Source organism: Lissotriton helveticus, chromosome 6 (genome assembly GCF_964261635.1).
Source record: "Lissotriton helveticus chromosome 6, aLisHel1.1, whole genome shotgun sequence".
Classification (NCBI taxonomy): domain Eukaryota; kingdom Metazoa; phylum Chordata; class Amphibia; order Caudata; family Salamandridae; genus Lissotriton; species Lissotriton helveticus.
The window spans coordinates 1,063,485,474-1,063,503,518 of record NC_136067.1 but is presented as its reverse complement, the minus strand read 5'-3'; the positions used below and the strand labels follow the sequence as shown (position 1 = coordinate 1,063,503,518).

The 18,045-nt window shown below is 46.7% G+C and overlaps 1 protein-coding gene and 1 pseudogene across 3 annotated transcripts in view; both read left to right on the top strand.

Annotated features, from left to right (window-relative positions):
* The window catches only part of MAP3K4 (mitogen-activated protein kinase kinase kinase 4), a 502,654-nt gene that overhangs the window by 135,496 nt on the left and 349,113 nt on the right, over positions 1–18,045 (top strand). The window lies entirely within an intron of this gene.
* On the top strand, positions 3,352–3,916 carry LOC144761343 (STING ER exit protein pseudogene; annotated as a pseudogene).

Genomic DNA, 18,045 nt, shown 5'->3' with positions numbered 1-18,045 from the left:
TATGTCAGATTACAGGACACATGTAGATTTCAATACAGTATTACAATCAAAACATACATGTCGGCAGCATTGGGTATCAAAGGACGATGGTCAGTGAAGCGTATGAGCGAACAGTGTACAGTAACATGATTGAGATAATGCGGTAGGAGTGGGGGGCCTGACTGCTGTAGGGATGGAATTGTCTCCGCCAAGGAAGCTGTCTCTGCGGCTAAGCCAATTTGTAAAGGGTGCCCAGATGTCATTAGGGCGTGATGCAGTGGGCATGAGGTCCCAGTAGTTGGGAAACACTCCTACTGTAAGGTTGATGTTTTTCGGTCCATAGTCATTAAAGGTCTACTCAGGACTAGGAATATAAGAGAACATAAGTCTTTGAGATGGTCGCATATACAATTAATGTCCTGCGGACCACTGCTTATACAAGTCTCCACCGGATGGATGACTGAATCCTAGTTACATATGTTGACTTCTTGAATGAGGCCAGATGGAGCATTTAAACTTGGCTCTGAACATCTTGCTCGTAAAGCTGGCATCCCAAAAATGTTGCTGCAAAAAAATAAGGAAGTGTGATGTTGCCACGTCATGTGTATCCAGGGCCTGTAAGTTAAACGGCACTAGTGGAATGTAGCACCTATTATGCCACCACTAAAGTGACAATACAAAGCATGTATTGACGTCTGCTCCTGCAGCATGGGTGTGAATTTTAAAATTGCAGATGATTCGACCTGACTAGATAAACCTTCTTTTTAGACCTATATTTTCCTTATCAATGCGAACGAGTTACCCCTAAGGTAGGCCCTAAATGCCCCTAGGATAATCCAAGACTTCACTTTGGGACTAAAATCCAATCTAATGGGCAAGGGTAATTTTAAATTACTATTTTGAAATGGCACATTTACAAAGTTGTAATTTTCATGGCTAAGCCAAGTGTGCCTTTTTGTCAGTGTTCAGTGTCACCTGGCTGTTAATGGCTCTCCTGGGGCGAGGCGTGCATTGCTCCCATGTAGTGGCTAAAGGGCTTGATTGTGGGGAGATGCATAGCTCCCTGACAGGCTGGCCATCTGGGCTTTTCCCAGGGACTTAATTTCCCATCGAAGGGTGGCTACCATGTCACAAGCAGATGTAACACACACCTGGGCCTGTCCCCTTTATTGTTCTGCTAGCCAGCCATGCATCAGTCCCAGTGGTTGAGGGGTTGCCTCCTGACCAGTTTTGTGGTACCACAAGCAAGGGTTTGCCCATTATAGCCACACCTCTGGGAGGACACGGGGAACTCTGCACAAGGGAAGAAAGGTTCTGCCATGTTGATTTCAGGTAGAGAGGGGCACTGTGGGATAGTTCACTAAACACACAGGAAGTGCTGCAAACATAGACAGGGTTACTGGTGGAAACTTTAACTCCTTTGTCTAGGGCATGCATGGCCAAGAGTTTTCCCCGCCCACAGGCTGACACTGGGCATAAATATTGCACCCTCAGTACCCCCTTCAGAACACATCTTCCCTCTGCCTGCTGTTTAACCTGTGGAGAGAACCCCAAGCACTGCTCCCACTTACCCAGGGCCTAAAAGCAGACTCCAAGGGCAAGTTGGGTAGCCCCCTGTTAATTTCCAGGAACACAAAAGCTGCAAGAACCCCAACTCTTTGCTGCACCTAGCTGACCTGTTCCAACTGGATGTGCCTTGGACCCTGCTGGTGGTTTCTGGGAGATTAAGTCATAACCCCCAAGTGGTGCCCAAAAGGTCCTGCACCGTGTCTGGTGTTTGAGATCCCGCTTTTCTTCCTCCAGACTACAAGATTGAACACTTAGAAGCCTTTCTGAACTTTTTGCCTAAAGAACCAGAGACTACCACAGGACTGCCACCAACCCACTGACATCGAATTGCCAGTCAGATTCAACTTGTTGGTTTGCCCCATTGAATTGAATTTGACATCTAGAAAAATGTCTGAGTCCGAACGTAGCGGACTTCACCAGGGTCAACGCCAAACAGCACTCAATCATCGACAACTGCTTTATGGACCCAGACTTTGCCCTCTCTCCGCTTTCTAGCTGACAATGTTGAGAGCCTCAAAATTCCTGCCAGAGCCGAGGCTCCCACCGAGGTCCTGTGCTTCAGCCGGCTGCAGCCGCCGAGCCCATTTTTGGATCCAGCATGCAACCTGACCCACCGACTGATCCCCTACTTCAGATGTTTTCTGGTTTGGGTGTCTATTTGTTCATTAAATGTTACTCTATTTTTATAGATTGCATTGGGATTTTTATTATGCTGTATTTTCTACTTTTTAACAGTTTTGGTACTGATAACTGATTTATACATTATTTTAAAGTTACACCTATCTGCTCTGTGCTACAGCTACCATGGGTTGAGCTCTGGTTTAAATTAATCCAACCTAACTGGACCTAGTAAGGGATAGTGCCATAATTATTTGATGGGGCCTCCAATTCACTTGAACTAATAATCCACATTCTCACACCATGTATACAGACTTTATTCTCCTGATCAATTCATTAGTTTGGCATTCTCTGTCTGAATAGTATGTCGTAACCAGAGCTTTGCACAACTTCATGCTTCGGGGAATGAACCTGAACATGTTTTGGTGCCTCCTTGAAGTAATTTTTTAAGAACTATCTGTGGAATTGTGGGCAGCACTTGATAACTTCAGTGTTATGGCATTAATGATTTTGAAAGTCCAACATTTCTGTCTAGGAAAGCAGCTGGAGGAAATACATTTGAATTGTCTTGGTTATAGTATGCTTTGGGGCAACCTTACCAGCAGTGCTCCTAGTAAACCTTGAAATGTTTGCTCTGTTTTATCTTGAAGCATAGGTGGTATTGAAACACTCCTTTTATATATGTGAGGTTGATTACTTTAATGTTTTTTTAGGTACAGTTGAATCCCTTACTGTTACATGAACCTTGGTTAACCAACAGTTTTTTATATTTTTAATTCCAGTGTAAACCGGTCTTTTTGAGGTCTTCTTGATCTGAGTTGCTTACTGCTGTTTCTCAACCATTGCACTTTAGGACGCAGAACTCCTCTTAGATACTGGCTATCAGAGTGAAAATCATTGTAACTCTTCGTTCTCATAACCTCTGCGTAGTTGTTAGCTCAGTGTATCTTTGTTCCAAAATGGAGTCAGAGTCTATGATTCATGAGGTAGAGCAATTACTAGATAAGGTCGTCCTTGAGGTGGCTGAGACCATTATCATCTCGAGTGAGAATATTATTTCTAAAATGTCATGCAAATTTGAATACTTGCCAGATATTTTAGACTCTAATTATGTCTCACCTTGTATATTTCGCTCATCCTTGGTTGATTGTAAAGGCCATAAGCTACTTACAACATTAAAAAAATTGCAACACAGAAGAGGAGGAAACCATGTATCTGAGAAGGCCAGAAGGCATCGAGCGACAGTACAGGAAGAAGTGTGGCAAGTGGCAGTTGCTGCTCTTCTACCAGCACCTGCAGAAGAATGCCCCCGTTACATTCATAGTCGATGGTGCACTGGTCAAATTTGGCCAGGGATTTGGAAAAAACAACATTTACACTCAGAAACCAGATCCACCTAAAAGGTTATGATGGCTAAAAGGACCAAAGACATGGGCAAGTTCAGCTCCGTTACTGTCTCTACCATTGATGAGAAGAAGAGGAAATTAAAGCAAGGGATGTGGCGGACTCGTATGCACAGAATGCAAAGGTGATCGAGAAGCAGCTGGAGCGCAAAGGAATGAGCAAGAGAAGGCTACAGGAACTGGCTTAATTAGAATCCAAGAAAGCCATGATGAAGGGCACATTGATTGACAACCAGTTCAAGTAACAGGCTGAGAGTCTAGATGGGAGAGCGCGATGACAACGTCTATGACTGCAGCTGCTGTTCCCTCCCCAGCCAGTATTCACCTGGAAGAACATGTAAACCTAGTACGGTGTACACAGTAGATTCGATGTTCTGCACATGATCCACATTGTTACATAAATAATTGACTGACGCCAAAGTACATTTTTGGGTTTAGAAGGGAAGCTTTCTCCAATCTCCCTGCTCTTGTGTAGAATATGGAGGTGGAGTGCATTGGATTAAACCAACCCAGGGTTCAGGGCTTGAAGTGACACTGCTGCTTTTGAGCACCATGGGCCATCACTGGCTCGAATACTGTCTGCTTCCACAGCCACCTTCAGACATCAGCCTACATTGCACACCCCGAGAGGTGCTGGAGGAACCCCCATCAAAACTTCTTTTCAGAGGGTGTGCACCCTACCACAGCCTTCTGTTCTTAAATTGAAACGCTGCAGACCTGGCAGAGCTTACTAACATACTCTTACTTAATTTGTATTTGATGGCTAACATGTATAGCAAAATGGAGGACTTACGCATGGTGAACACCTGGAAGCCATGAATTAGTATCTTTTTAATAAAAAGCCATTCATCAAAAAAAAAAAGTATAATACTTAATGGCCAGATCACACAAAATATTCCTGAAAAGAATTAGCATGTGTCAACCGTAAATTCATTTGTATTGGATTACAAATATGTAGGAGGAGGTGACTGGACTTTAATGACAGTTTTTTTAAATTATAAAACAGTTCATGAGTGACCATTGTGGCCAAGCTTTTATAACAGAACAGTATCGTGTCATCTCTAATGTTCGTTCCACAGATAACCTGAGGAGATGTTTAGGATCAGGAAAAGAAAGCAAAAAGCCTGGTACTCTTGCCATATAATTGACTCCGGGTCTGACCCAGAACCAGTTTTAGCAGCTAGGAATAGTGAACATGTTGGCTTTTAGATGTTACTCGCTTATACTACTTCCTATTTGAATAGTGTCATTATTGATTAGTTTATGTATGATACTCGACTGAAACACTAGGAGGTGCTTCGTGCAGTTAGGACGTTCTGTCCTGGTATTAATCTGTACATCTGAGGGGATCTATTGTATAGGAAAGCTGAATGTGAAAATTAAGACTTGTTCTAAGTGAACAAAGAGTAAAAATAATTAGGGAAGTGGTAAGTTATGCTTGAGACCTTCACATTGAATTTCATGAATACGTTCTGTAGACTGACTTCAATAGCAGTGGCGGGCACCAACATTGAAACAAATAATCATCCCCTCACTCAAAATATGCTGCAATTATAACTTACAAATTTATATGGGCAAACCGCTTTCAGGATACAGTTAGGACTTTCTCATTCATATAAATATGATCTTCCATGTTTGAACCGAGAAGACTTAATTGGAGGTATGACATTCTCCAAGCCAGTGTGCTGATGAGTTGCAATTATTAGGTATAGGAAGTGGTGGACATCTATAGCTAAGCCTGTGTTTGACTCTGCATTGGTCGCTGGAGTTGTTCCTGTGTTGTGTAGGAAATCGTCGTTGCCCCCTATATATAAAACGAGCATTGGCAAAACCAATAGATTTGATTTTTGCATAGGATGCAGATTGGTTGTGTGCATATTGTAACATCAAACGTATACTAAAGAGCAGACAAAAGCATCTGAAAATGGATGCAAAAGGAAAAAAGTTTTTCTTATTTACTGCAGCATTAGTGTTTCAGATGTTTTTGTTGATGTTTGCACCTTGGCCACTCTCTGACTGGTTTCAGATTTAAATCTGTCGATCATGCATTCCAATGGTGGTGGAAGGACACATCCAAGCAGACAATGGAAAAAGACTGAAACTAAAATCCTCTGAAGGTTCAGGAGCAAAAGATGCCAATGGAAGAATGAGGCTGAACCAAAATCCCTTAAAGTAAGGAATACAATATGTTTGCTTCATACAAGTCAAACTTAAAAAAGGAAGTTATGTTGAACCATTGAGTTACAATTTACTCTCAATGTTGAGCTCAGTGTGGCGCCTAGGTGGAAAGGTTTTGGCCAATGTTTTCCATAAGCAATTGTATAATAGGTGTAGGAGGATAATTGCTCCCAGTTAGGCAATCTGGGTTTGAAGCGAATCACTCAACCTTCCGGCATGCAATGGTGGTGTTTTCCTTGCTATAACAAGTTGACCAAGGACATGCCTCCTATATGCTGTCGTTTCATGGATTTTACGTCTGTTTTGATGTACTGGATCAGTAGTTACTATGGAATAAGCTGATGCTTATGAAGATTTATTCTTTATGATTGCGGACAATTCAGTCACTTTACTTGGATGCCTACCATAAATGTCATCCAGAACAGGGGTCATGTGTTTTATCCCTTTATTGTTTAATCTCTATTTAGCTGCACTAGATTTATAGTATTAGCAGTCTTCTGCCTTGATGCCCTCTATGTACTCACCAACCACATGCTCTTTCGAAAACAAATCAAAACTTGGTTATTCTCCTCCATCTAAGACATTCTCACTGGCTCTGTTGTTTTCCCATCTGGCACGTCTGCAAGCGCTGGGACGCCCCGGTGTTGGGGTAGCCATGCGCTATACAAATTTGCGTAACATAACATAACAATGTGACAGCGATATTTTCTCATAGTCAGGTCCGCTTCAAGTGGAGTTTGATTGTATGATTTGCCTGCTCATTAGAAAATGATATAATTGTTACTTTAAGTAAACCAATGTCCAGTGGATCTTACTGGCTCAGGGTTGTGACCTGGACACAATATATAGCTATAAGTGCTTGAGTCTCACTACTGATGATGCCTTTCTTTGTAAGTAGAGTTCTGCGGGCATGAAAGTAGCGCTCAAGAACATAGTGAGATGCCTTGCCTGTTTTAATTGTGTTATTGCCCACTTCTATGGGCAATAACAGCTGTTCATACCTTCCCTGTACTTTTTTGGGCTGAAGCTTCACATGAGGGTGGCTAATTTTGCTGGGGGCGGAGGGGTGGGATTAACTGTCATTTCACTACAGGTGTACCCCCACTTCCACCAAAAATGGGGAGCACGAGCAGCCTCTTACCTGACTGTTTTAGTGAAAAGGCTTGATAGTTCTGCAGTGCTCCCTCAGCCTTTTCTAAAGCATCTGCATCTTTTCCGAGACTGCTCTATGGGTCATCCCATTGCTTCTGTCTGGGGGAAGCTCAATCAGTTAAGGAAAAATAGAAGACATTTTGTTAGAAATGAGGTCTCTAGTTGGCAGAGGTATGCACCCTATTGAGGTAGGGACCCACAATCCTAGTCAGGGTAAATTACACCCTCAGAATAACCTATGCTCACCCCATTGGTAGCTTGGCAAGAGCACTCAGGCTTCTCCCCAGAGGCAATGTGTAAAGTATTTGTGTACACACACACACACACTCAGACTCACACACACACACTCCACACCTGTTTAGAAAAATATCCAATATTTATGTGATTAAAACAAGACGGAAACGACAAAAATCCAACATACAACACTCAAGATATGAATTTATTTTCAAAGTGAAATAAAGTTGTAGTGCTTAAAAATCGATGGTTGCGCTTGACCAGGACAATGTACTTTAAATGTGTTAAAAAAACCTCAAGGACGATGCGTGGGAGAGGGGAGGTGAGGCATCGGAAAAGCCGGTAAAGCATTGGTTCCTTACTGCTATGCAGGTCTTTGGCACAGTGACGCTCGGGACATTGTGTTGTGCGGAGGAGGTGATGCGTTGCTGTAGACAGGGTGTGTTGCTATGATTACGTACGGTAATCCCCATTACTCTTAGTCCTACTCGTCCTCGACCCAGTCATCACTCATGAGGTATTCCACACACGACAGGAAACAAAACAGGAAACGCTTTCTGACTCCACCCACCCTCCTCTCAGGTGCTATAATACACCCCACCACCAGAAACAAATCCTGATGTACCAAGCACCAAAGGCCTGGAAAGGGAGGGCGGGCGGGTCGTATGACTGGGTCGAGGACGAGTAGGACTAAGAGTAATGGGGATTACCGTACGTAATCATAGCATTACCTCTACGTCCCTCGTCCTCGACCCAGTCATCACTCATGAGGCATACCAAAGCAACCCCACAAAGGCCTTTGGCACACCACAAACAGAAACAGAACAGAGACCAAGGAGTGCAGCAAGACACAGTTTATTAACAAAACAGAAATAAACAGAATCAAACAGATGGGGGGATCCCCACAGCTTGCAACACACCAGAACCAAAATTAGGGCGGCTAGACAGAGCACAATTCAAACGATAATGTCGCACAAAAGTGGACTCGGACGCCCAGGTACCTGCCCTACAGATCTCCTCAAGGGGAACCCCATGGAAGGCAGCCCAGGAAGCAGACACACCCCTGGTAGATCTCGCCTGAACCCCAGACGGGCAAGGCAAACCAGAGCCCTGGTAAGCCAACAAGATCACAGCCTTGATCCAGCGACCCAAAGTAAGACGAGAGGCAGCCTTACCCCTACCAGCCAAACCAAAGGTCACGAAGAGGGAGTCAGAAGACCGAAACCCAGCAGAACGATCAACATAAACAGACAACGCCCTTCTCACATCCAAAGAATGAAGCAAGACATCAGAAGGAGAGGAAGGAGAAGGACAGAGAGAAGGAAGAACCAACTCCTGGGAGGAATGGAAACGGGAACGAATTTTTGGCATAAAACCGGGGTCCAAGGAAAGGACCACAGCGTCGTCCAGAAACCTCAAAAAGGGGGGAGAACAACGCAAAGCCGTAAGCTCCCCCAATCTCCGAGCAGATGTAACAGCCACCAAAAAAGTAACTTTGAAAGACAGGAATTTCAACTCCACCGACTCCAAAGGCTCAAAGGGAGGGGACTGCAAGGCACCCAGAACCAAAGAGAGATCCCAAGGAGGAACCGGCGAGCGGACAGAAGGAGCAGAAAGAGAGAAACTCCTAAACAGACGGGAAACCAGCAACCCGTCCGAAGGAAGAAGAGAAGCCGGATCACGAAAGGCCCGAATAGCAGCCCACTGACCCTTCAAAGTGGACAAAGCATAGTGTTTTTGAAAACCCTCCAAAAAAAACTGCAGAATAGAAGAAACACCACAAGAAGTAGGAGACAGATCCAGGGCAACACACCAAGAAGAAAAAGAAGCCCAGTGTTTCGAGTAGGAGGACAGAGTGGACTTCCGACGAGACGCCTGCATCACAGTGATGAGGTGGTCGGGCAGACCCCGGACTCCAAGAGACAACCGTTCAACCTCCAGACCGCCAAGGTGAGAGGAACCAACAGGGAGGGAGACGGGGAACACAGCGGAGAGGGGTAGCGGGGCAGGATCCACGGAGGGCCCACCGCCAGACCCAGAAGCAGAGGAAACCAGGAGCGGCGAGGCCAATAAGGAAGAACAGCCACCACCTGAGCCCCCACCCGACGAACCTTCAGCAGGAAAGCAGGGATCAGAGGAAAGGGGGGGAACGCATAGAGGAACCAAGGAGGCCAAAGGACAGTCAAGGCATCCACCCCCCAAGCCCCCGACTCCGGGGTCCTGGAACAGAACAGGGGAAGCAATGAATGCATCGGACCGGGAGGCAAACAGGTCCAGAACCGGAGTCCCGAACCTCCGGCAGAGCAACCGGAAAATCCGAGGGGCCAGGCACAGGGAGAGAGAGGACGGGAACTTCCGACTCAAGGAAACGGCAACCACGTTGTCCACACCCCGAATGTGCACAGCAGAGAGAGCCACCAGATGACACTCGGCCCAACTCGCAATTGCACAGGCCACCAAATTCAGGGAGAGGCAGCGGGTACTGCCCTGGTGGTTGATGTAGGCCACAGTCACAGTGTTGTCCGACCTCACCAACACGTTGCACCCCAGAAGACGATCCTTGAGAAGGCGGAGAGCCCTCTCCACCGCAGACAGCTCCCTCCAATTGGACGAACGGTGCGACTCCGAAGGAAGCCAACGCGCCTGCACCGACCAACGACCCAGAGTCGCACCCCAACCGAAAGCGCTGGCATCCGTCGTCAACACCAAGGGAGCCGGAGGATGGAACCACATGCCCCTCGACAGATTCGAAGAGTCCAGCCACCACTGGAGAGCAGACACCAACTCCGGAGTCACAGGCACAGGAATCGAGAAGTCCTGGACAGGAAAGGAGACCCAACTCTGAACATGCCACAACAGAGGTCGAAGATGAGCCCTGGCCCAGGGCACCGTGAACACGGTGGCAGACATGTGGCCCTGAACCACCAGCCACTGCAGCAGAGGAGCTGAAGCCCGGGAAAGCAACCTCCTCAACAGCAACTGAAGACGTAGAATCCTGGACTCCGGGAGAAAAACCATGCCCAGAACTGAGTCGAACACGGCCCCAATGAAAGTCCTCCGAGTGGCAGGCTCCAGGTGACTCTTCGGCAGATTGACCAGGAACCCATGATCCTCGAGCGTACGCATGGTCAAGGAAAGGTGGCAAGACATGACCCCTGGAGAAGGAGCCTGCAGCAGCCAGTCGTCCAAGTAAGGAAAAACGGACACCCCCAGGAGATGGAGATGAGCCACCAAGGGAGCCGCCACCTTGGTGAACACCCTGGGGGCGGACCGGAGACCAAAGGGGAGGACGCAAAACTGCCAGTGACGACCCTCCAGGCAGAAGCGCAGGAACCGCTGATCCTCCAACGCCATCGGAACATGAAGGTATGCATCCTGGAGATCCAGAGAGGTGAACACCCAGCCCTCCTGGATCAAAGGGATCACCCTCTGCAAAGTATCCATTTTGAAAGTGATCTTGCGCACAAACAAGTTCAGGGCCCGAAGATTGATGACAACACGGAAACCCCCCGTGATCTTCGGGACCACAAAGACAACCGAATAAGTCCCCAGGCCACGTTCCAGGGGGGGGACCGGGACAATCGCCAGTTTGTCGAACAGGACCTGAACACCCTCCAACAATCCCAGACGACGAGACGGGTCCGAAGGCAATGGGGTCACCACAACACCCGAGGGAGGTGGGGGAGACAGGAACTCTATCCGGTAACCCCTGGACACAACATCCAGTACCCACTGGTCGGAGGTCGTCAACAACCAAGCAGGGAGGAACAGCCGCAGTCTCCCACCAACCGCGGGCCGACCACCAGCGAGATCGGGCACCGGTGCGGCGTAGTCAGGAACGAGGAGCGCCAGACCCACCATCCGGCTGGGGCTTCTTCTGGAACCTCCGAGGAAAGGACCCACGAGCACCACGCTGGCCCCTAAACGAGGACTGCTGAAACCTGGAAGGCTGGCGAAAGGACCTCGCATTAGAAAAGGAGGATCCCTTATGAGAAGGGGCAGGACGGAAGGACAAAGAATGCTTCCTCTCCTTGAAAACCTTATGGAGCTTGTCCTCCAGTGCGTCCCCAAAAAGAAGAGTTCCTGAAAATGGCAACCGCAAGGCCATAGAACGCTGCGCCGCATCCGTCTTCCAACCCCGCAGCAACAAGTTCCGACGGGCAGCCACAGAGGAACCACAAGACAGAGCAGAAGCCCGGACTGAGTCAAAGGCAATGTCTGAAAGGAACTCCGATTGACGTTCCATAGACTCCAGCAACTCCGGACAAGTGCCCCCCTCCTGCATAGTAGAAAACAAAGTCTTGAAGTCAGCCAACAAAGACTGCGCAACATAAGCACCATAAACACCCGACCGAAGAGCCAGGTGAGAGCCAGCATAGGACTTCTTTAGAGCAGAGTCAATTTTCTTATCCACTCCATCCTTCAGGATATTATCATCAGCCATGGAAGGCCGACCCACCAGGGAAGCAACAATAGAGTCCACCTGCACCGAATCAGGCAGGGCAACCTCCGAATCCTGCAAAGGATACAGTTTCGACATGAACCTGGGCAAAGAAATATGGTCCGGGTCTTTCCACTCCTTAAGAAGGACATCCATAACAAAGGGGTGGATGGGCATGGAAGAAGACACAGGCCTCCGAAACTGCGGTAGAACAGCATCCTGGGAGGTACTGGCCACAGAAACCTCAGGGAAGCCCATATTCTCCCGAACATGACCAAGAATATCAGGCAACAGCTCCTTCGAAACGTACTTGCCCTGCAGATCCACCGCACCCAAAGCGGACTCATCAGAGGAAGCAGAGGAGGAGATATCAGAATAAAGGTGAGCAGGGGACTCCGAGCGACCCCCAGCACCCTTTTTCGAAGCCTGGAGCTCGGACAGCGTCTCCAAAATCAGCAGCTTCAGCCTCTTCGAGTCACCCAGACCAGCACTCCGACCAGCAGGGGCAGAATCACCACTGTCGGAAGAGGATGACCCAACAGGAGAGACATGCTTTCTCTTCCTATGGTGTTTCCCCATAATGACCAGCAAATACACAGCAAACCAGCAAAGCAACACAGCAACTCTCACAAGTGGTACAGAAGAAAGAAAACGAAATCCCGCCATAAATAGGAGGAAAACACTCACCCCACAGCTGCAGCCCCTCGGAAACCGAGGAAGTAGAAGGAGGCGGCAGAAAAAACGAGCCATCCAGGAGCACCGACGAAGGAAAACACCCCGAGTCACCAATGCGGAAAGGAGACGATGACGTCATCGCAAGGACCCGTGCAGCCAATCCAGGAAGGAGGCCAGGGAACCCGGAGCCCACCCGGGTGCCCGCGCAAGCAAAAATGAGGCTCCGAGGACGAGAACGGTATCCTGCGTCCAGCCCCTACAACGCGGCTTCAATCACAGGAAGAAACGGCCCCCGCGAAGGGAGGGGCGGAACCGGAGCCAGGAGGTGAGCGCGCCCCGCCCAAAAGGACCGGAGAACGCGGGCAGCCAGTCCGCCACCAACCGTCCAGGAAAGCGAGTGCTCCACCACATGGCCCACACCCCAGTGACCGGCAAAGGGCAGGGCGCGAGGGCAACAGCCCAAACGAGCGCGGAGACAAGGAAGAGTCCAGGATCCAGGGGTAAAACCACGGGGACCCGAGAAGCCCCGCAACCCAGGGTCCCCGCCAGAAGCGAAGTGCAGGAAGCCCAGCAGCCTGCCTCCAAAAAGGTCCCACGTAGGTCCATGAGCACCCCCAGGGCCCAGCAAAGGAGGAACACCACAGGACAACCGAAGCAGGTAAGTGCCCGGCACTCACCCAAGCGTCACCCATCAGCATCCAACCGACAGGAAACAAAACAGGATTTGTTTCTGGTGGTGGGGTGTATTATAGCACCTGAGAGGAGGGTGGGTGGAGTCAGAAAGCGTTTCCTGTTTTGTTTCCTGTCGTGTGTGGAATACCTCATGAGTGATGACTGGGTCGAGGACGAGGGACGTAGAGGTAATGGTTCATTAATGCGGTGCATAGTCATTGAGCCGTCCACGTCCAGGGACGATGCGTGGCGCAGGGGAGGTGATGCTTCCTTTACGGGCACAATACTTCAGTTCCTTACTGTTGTGTCAAAGATTAAATCGGTGCCCAGAGATGATGCATTGATGGTGCATCGAAAGTCAAGTCACACTGCATTGATTCCATGGAATTAAAACTGGCACTGTGCCGCAGTCAGATCAGTGCGTCAAGGACTTCTGTACTGCAGTGCTCAAAACTCACGCAGCGGCGGTTCTTTGGAGGAACTCGATGAAAAGTCAGAGCCTGCGTTGAAAGCCGCAGTCATTGCATCAAGCAGTGGCGGTGCGTCGAGTTTAGCGATGATGCATCGGTCCCAAAATGATGATTGTATTCGATATGTAGATTTTTCTTCTTATTGCACCAGAACTCACTTCCAAGGGTCCGGAACTAGGACTGGCACCACTTGGCAGAGCAGGCTCTTAGCTTATGAGTCCAGGTGCTAGCAGAGAAAGTCTTAAGCTAAAGTGTTGTCACTTGCTCCTGCACTGGCACTTCTTTTTAGGTGGACGTACACATGTGAATAGATATACCGAAGTCACTCAGTGCAAGGGAGCGAAGTGCTTGCTCTGCACCATTGTCCCATGTTGCATGATGTGCTGGGCAGGAGTAAAATGTGGATGAAAGTTGACAGGCCACTGGATGAAGAGGGCTGATCAAAAGCCCCAGTATGTATGTAAAGATTTATGCATTTTGTCATTTTTTTGGAAACATAGGCGTAGCGCAAAAACTAAAGCAGTCTTTAGATCAAATTGAAAAAGAAAGCCAGATTTGGCCTACGAAATCCAGAAAATAGTATTTCCTGTGTGTGAAAACCCAGGATGAGTGGTGAAATGTTACTTCCGTTGGCTATGATCTTGGCTCTGTTGTTAGTAAGAGAGATGTCAAGAGGCTGTCAAGCTTTCCAGAACTGACCGATAGGCCTTCGCAATAAAAAATGTAATTGCCCTGAATAAATCACAATGCCTGGAATACTTTTAAGAGCACTGGAGTGCCCGATCAAGACTAGGTCCAGTGGGATTGAACTGTCGCAAAGTTGGAATTCAGAAAATACAAACTATCCATCATGATAAAAAGTAGCCCTGACCTCGGCTTGCATAAGGTTGGTATATCTATAGTGAAAAGAAAGTGTAAGAACATTTTTTTTTTATGGAAGCCATTTTCATGAAGATCTTGGAACCTCTTGCCAAGGACTGCACCAAAAACTGAAATTATAAACACTTTCCTTTCCTTCATTCGGCAATAACAATATATCGTGGCAGAATAAATGTCACGTGTGATGTGGTTTAAAGTTTAAAGAGAAAGGAAAACAATATTTTTTTAGCAGTGAAAATGTATTTAATCTAAATATTTCAACTAGACTTTATTTTGTTTATGTGGTCAGGGTGTATATTAAGGGATTATGGACTGAAATTGAGCTGCTTAGTCAAGAAAATAGCTGTTTTCCTTTTTGGATATTAAAAATATAAAACTATGGACTTAAGTAACTATGCTTTTGGTATTGGCATTCAGCACTCAAGCCACCCAATTTCTCCCTCCCAAAGGTTTATCAGCTATTTCTCTCTCGTGTACAACATGTGATTGTATAATGCACTGTACTCCCGATCTCAGCATTAAAGTACACGTCCATGCTTGTACAAAATTTGAATGCTGCTTAAAAAGTGGATATAATGTCTGTCCAAGTAGGTGCGAGAAGTATGTTAAAATTATCAATGGTACCCTTCACAAATGCTCCTCAAAAGAGAGGACTGTTTCAATGTGTTTTGTAATCCAGTGGCGTATTTATAATTGTAGCTAAATGTGTTTTAAATCAGTAATGTGAATAAAGGCAACATTGTTTGCAATTTAAGATGGGAAATGTCTTCTGGTCATTCACAGTATTTTGATGTAGACTTATTTTAAGTATATAAGCCTGCTGCTTAGTTGACATTCTCTCCAGTTATGTACCTGTGGGAATCAAAGTGCTCTGGCTGCTTAAACCCATGCCACTGCTCTTTTTGTGTTTGGGTTTGTGACTAAGTTGACCTTTTGTTTCCACTATACTTTGGGTCTGCCTCTTTCATCCATTTACTTGAGACTCTGCCATTCACATTTTGGATCGCTCAGAGCAGTATAAATCACTCACTTAATGCTACTGGCTATTTTTGTGTATCCTTCCGCCTCCAATGGATGCATCTAATGCATGAGGGACTATTTTACACCAGTCTGTCACTTCTATTAGCTCCACATTGCTAACGCATGCTCAACTGTATGCTTGTGTAGACCTGCCTTTACATTAGTTAGCACATTAAATCCCAGACTATACTACACACGCTTGTCTGTGGGCTGGACCGCTGTGATTAATTCAGAGGTGCATCTTCTCTGTTGGGACACAAGGCTGCCCTGGGCAAGCCTTGTGAGTTGAGCAGACGCTAGACTGGCAGGCCAATAAAATGTCACAAAAGCATTGTTTTGACCATCTACTATTTGGCTTTGGGTCTTAAATGTGTTTTGTCAAATCACTGTAGTATTTTGATTTGCTTTCTGAGCAAAGGGACACCAGGCCCAACAGTAAAGACTGCTGAATATCCCCACCCACTTTACACACATTTTAATTTCAGCACCTAGGTCAATGGCTGGATGAAAGGCCTGTAGCAGTTAGGCCTCCGTAGTATGTACACAGTAATAGCTATGTGTAGTTCAGGACATCCAGCTTCCCACATATGTGAGCTATTGTAGGTTAGTCTGTAGACTCCATGAATACACATCTGGCACCTGGCACGAGATAGTGGGCTCACAGAATGAACCCGTTTATTGTCATATAAACTAACCCTTCAGTTCTACACTATGAGTGTGTAAAATTACGCAAAAGACAAAATCCAGACTGAACTGTATATTAGCATGAGATGCATAATGCAAAATCGCACATAACACAAACATCAGCTGCTCTTGTTGCGTTGTTCGCCTTATTACCATGCTTCTGCATTAGATAATTTAACTCTGAACAGCTATTTATATGACCTGATGTCATTTAGGACATGCAATGTAACCAGCGTATTGCAAAATGGCCCAAATTATTCAAGATTGCGGCGGCGCAGTGAATATTCTGTCCAGGGCTTCTACCGTACCCGTGGACACGCCGTGCATGCTAACTCCTAACTGTTTATATTTACAAAGAACATTTGCTTTCAGTCAATCTGAAATAATGCAACTTGCACACGTGTCCTTCTGCAAGCAAATTACCAGCTCTGACGATGTGCTTCATCTTCCACGAACTTGCAGGTCTCGCTTTTCTGCGTGGGTACCATTCCCTATCCTTTTATGGCGAATTTGTCGATCTCGTCCAGTTTCTCCTTACCTTCACAACCAAGGTCGGGCTTGTCCAGGCTCTGCTTTCGGCGGGGATGCGAATGCAATGGGCAGCGCCATAGAAAGCATGCCCACTAAGTCTCCTGTGTGTGTTTGTTGAACTGTAAGACCCTAGTACACCAGAGCTTGAATCCCAGATGCATGTGAAAAACACTGACAGTTCTGGTGAAAGTGCATCAAAAATATTGCAGCATAAATAAGCTTTTACACTTACTGAAATATCCTACAGAAAGAAATAAGTGTATCCCTCCAGTGCAAACTGAAAGTTGATGTCCAAAGTGCTGTACTCAAGAAGCCCTCCTCCTGCGCATTCTTCTATCCCGAGATACCCGCAGTTCGACGTTGTGTTCCCTCTTGTTTTTCCATATTGCTACTTTTAGTAACATGCTTGTTATAATTTCAAGTACTTTTTTCCCCAGTTTGAGCTTTTTGTGGTCAGGTTTGTTTTTCATCTTGATTTTCTTATTTTTAACCTTCAATGGGAAACGGCAGGTTTTTGTTAGCTTGTTGGCATATAAGAAACCCTGAAATGGGCGAGCCTGGCTGGAAAGATGCCAGTGCTGTAATCTGTTTTGGAAGTCGTAGCAGCCTTGGGAGATACAGTATCGCTCGATTACCAGCAACAGCATCATTCACGGAGTGGGAGGAACACCCTGGTTTTAAAAAGTAGCATGACCTCTGCCCAGATAATTTGCGTGAAGGCACACAAGGACATGGCACGAGGGTAGTCGCACAACGTCCTTGATAACCCTTTGCTTGTCAGCTTCTCTTTCTCCTAGAATTTTAGCTTTCACATCAAGCTGCATAGGAAGTTACTAAAGCACACCCATGGGCACTACAGAGCAGTGTATTAAGTAGGGTCATTGTGGAGTTGGAGGATGAAGGAGCCGAGTAACATCCCAACAGAATAACTTGCACACAGTGTTATATGAGTGAATTACAAACATCAGCAAAACCATTAGATATCACCTAAGGGTGAGCTATTGGCTTTGGCAATGTGTTTTAGCCATGTTGTACACCCGCGTGGCTGCTGTACAGCATGGCTAAAAGTTGGTGGTGTGGAGTGGGGGGCGTGGGATAGAGTAGGTTAGACTGTAATAGATTAGATTGGAATGGGGTGCGGGAGATTAGGGTAGTTTGTAGTGGAGTAAATTAAAATTTGGTAGAGTGGGGTAAATTGGACTGGAGTCAAGTGGGGTACATTAGATTGGGGTAGATTGGATTATGATAGATTGTAGTTGACGGGTGGGATAGATTGGCAAGGTAGATTGGATATATTGGATTGTGCTAGATTTAGGGTGAATGGGGTAGATCATGGTGGTGTAGGGTAGATTGGATTAGAATGGGGTAGAGCGGAGAGGAATGGAGTGGGCTAGACTGGGGTGGAGTGAGGTCGATTGGGGTGGAGTAGGGTAGATTGGAGTGAAGTAGGGTAGACTAGGGTGGAGTGTAGTGGAGTATATAGGGGTAGAGTGCAGTCTGGTAGATTGGAGTGTAGTGGCATAGATTTGGGTACAGTGGA